The sequence below is a fragment of the Austrofundulus limnaeus genome, unplaced genomic scaffold, assembly GCF_001266775.1.
Source record: "Austrofundulus limnaeus strain Quisiro unplaced genomic scaffold, Austrofundulus_limnaeus-1.0 Scaffold2351, whole genome shotgun sequence".
Classification (NCBI taxonomy): Eukaryota; Metazoa; Chordata; class Actinopteri; order Cyprinodontiformes; family Rivulidae; genus Austrofundulus; species Austrofundulus limnaeus.
This window is the reverse complement of record NW_013954753.1, coordinates 4,172-6,951: the sequence shown is the minus strand read 5'-3', so window position 1 is coordinate 6,951 and position 2,780 is coordinate 4,172. Positions and strand designations below refer to the sequence as shown.

Genomic DNA, 2,780 nt, shown 5'->3' with positions numbered 1-2,780 from the left:
GATAGATAGATAGATAGATAGATAGATAGATAGATAGATAGATAGATAGATAGATAGATAGATAGATAGATAGATAGATAGATAGATATCTGTGTGTAATTCTGTAACAGTTGGAGTAATTTAATGGTGTGTACATGACGGGTTGTGCAGAGAACAGGTCCAGTAGTTCTGCTCTCTGGGTCCAGTCCAGAACAAGTCCATCCTGTGAGTCACTGAACCTCCCTCTGCACATGAGCACTGCTGCAGCCTGATCAGGAAAAGGTCAAGAATCCAGATATTGTCTATTTATAAAGTGGGTCGGTTCGAGTTCAGCAGACACACAAAGTGACACACAAAGACACACAAAGTGAGCAACAAACCAGAACCTCCTGGTGTTCTGGTTCTGGCTGCATTCAGCCCGAGTCAAAGAAGGTCAAGTTCCCGTTCTTCATTCAAACACACACTGAGTGATGTCTGCTGCAGACCAGCATTTAATGACAACAATTCAAAACCATCTTATTGTATAAAGTATAAATCTTAATGTATAAAGTATAAATCTTGTATAAAGTCTAAATCTTGTTGTATAAAGTATAAATCTTGTATAAAGTATAAATCTTGTTGTATAAAGTATAAATCCTGTGCTCAATGAGGACCGTTGACTTGTTAAAGAGCTGCAGATCTACAGAGGGCAGATCTCACAGGTAGGGTTAAACAACACAACACGGGGGGGAAACGTTCTGCTGTGCAGACTCACAAGTGTGGACCTGTGTGTTGCATTAAACAAACACACAAACGTGAAAAACGTCACGTTCCTGTCAAGGTTATCGCTCAACTTCAGCTAACGTAGCATAGCAGCTACCGGGCCTGTTTTCTGAGAGGAGGAACAAAAAGCTACGAGACATGTTTCTACACGGACATGATTCTGAAATGTTCATTTGACCTACCTGTCTGTTGTGTCCGTGTGTGTCACAGCAACAGGAGGAGAGCCGTGTGTCCTTCAGCGAGCTGTCACTGCAGTAATACAGCTGAAACAACAAGCAGACCGAGGGGGCGGAGCTACACTCTGACACAACCCGAGGGGGCGGAGCCACACTCTGACACTACCGTAATATATGTATTACGCTTCATACACGGAGCACGCGCGCGCGCGCACACACACACATGTTTGTTTCTCGACCCCGTGGGGACCTTCCATTGACTTCCATTCATGTTTTTTAGACTTTATATCCTAACCCTGACCATTTACTCTAAAATNGTTTATAAACTAAATATTTAACTTACAAATTAAATATTTAGTTAACCAGCTAAATATTTAACTTGTGACTTAAATATTTAGTTTTGAGCTAAATATTTAGGTTGCAACTAAAATATTTAGCTAGCAAGTTAAATATTTGGCTAACCACCTAAATGTTTAACTTAAATACTTAGCTAGATACCTAAGTATTTAGCTAGCAACTTAAATATTTAGGTAGCTAGCTAAATATTTAAGTTAAATATTTAGGTGGCWAGCTAAATATTTAACTTGCTAGCTAAATATTTAAGTTGKAACTTAAATATTTAGGTAGCTAGCTAAATATTTAAGTTAAATATTTAGGTGGCTAGCTAAATATTTAATTTGCAACTGAAATGTTTAGCTCAAAACTAAACATTTCAGTCACAAGTTAAAAATTTAGCTTGGTAACTAAATATTTAATTTGTAGGTTAAAGATTTAGTTTATAAACTATGACATTTGTAAACGTATGAATCATATGGTAAAAAACAGACTTTGAAAAATAAATCTGTTCTTTTTTTCTTATGAAAGGCTAAATAAAACAAAAATATTGGTGGTAATTTTTGACTGTGTAACTTTACAAACGGCACCCCATACAGGAGGCTTGAACAGGATCTCAGTAACTAATCAATAATGCATTTTCACTGCACACTAATATTTTACTGGTGTTTCTACAGATTTTTTTAATTGTATGTCTGTGGTTACCAAAAAAAAAAAAAAAAGCAAATTGCACCAGCAGCAGTTAGATGTGACACTTCCTGTAGAATCTTGGAAAAACTCCAGGAATGTTATATTATTCCTGCAGAAATAACTTGGACATTGTAAAGGTTGAAAATATGCTCAGTAACGCTTGAATCATTTTGACAAGCGATACAACATTTAATAAACCTTACAATGTTTTACATTGTGTTGGGTTCTGAGGTTTATGAGTGAATTATGTTCTGTTGTGGTTATGGCTCATTACTATATTATGTCACTGTTGTCACAGCAGGGAAGAGAGACTGTGTGTGGAGAGGAGAGGAGAGTTCTGTTATGTAACAGAACCAGAGTTGTAAAGTAACTAAGTACAAATACTTTGTTACTGTACTTAAGTAGAAATTTTGGTTATCTGTACTTTACTCAAGTAATTATTTTTCAGCGTACTTTTTACTTTTACTCGTTACATTTGTACACAATTATCAGTACTTTCTACTCACTACATTTTTAAAAAAGGTAAGAAGTAGAAAGTCGTTACTCCTGTTTTACTCCGAGTTATTAATTAAAAAATACCATCCTGATAAATTGTGTCTCCTGGATAGAGTGAATTTAATTGTGTTTGGATGAGAAGTATAAATATATACCATTCTGACACCCTGTTAGCTTGTACACAACCCATCACAGCTGCACGCCATTAGAAAAGTATTTTTTGGAGAAGTCACCTCCCAATAAATGTTATTTAGGAAAATCTAACTGCTCACTTTTACTCAGTACTTTTACTTTTAATACTTAAGTAGATTTTGTATCAGAAATTTACTTTTGATACTTAAGTAC

The 2,780-nt window shown here is 35.6% G+C and overlaps 1 protein-coding gene across 1 annotated transcript in view; it reads right to left on the bottom strand.

Annotated features, from left to right (window-relative positions):
* LOC106510843 (glycogen debranching enzyme) overlaps window positions 1-1,029 on the bottom strand; it is a gene marked incomplete at its 3' end in the record, with an annotated part of 17,402 nt that extends 16,373 nt beyond the window's left edge. Inside the window, 1 exon segment of the mRNA XM_013999568.1 lies at window positions 924-1,029.
* Window positions 1,030-2,780: the final 1,751 nt, after the last annotated feature.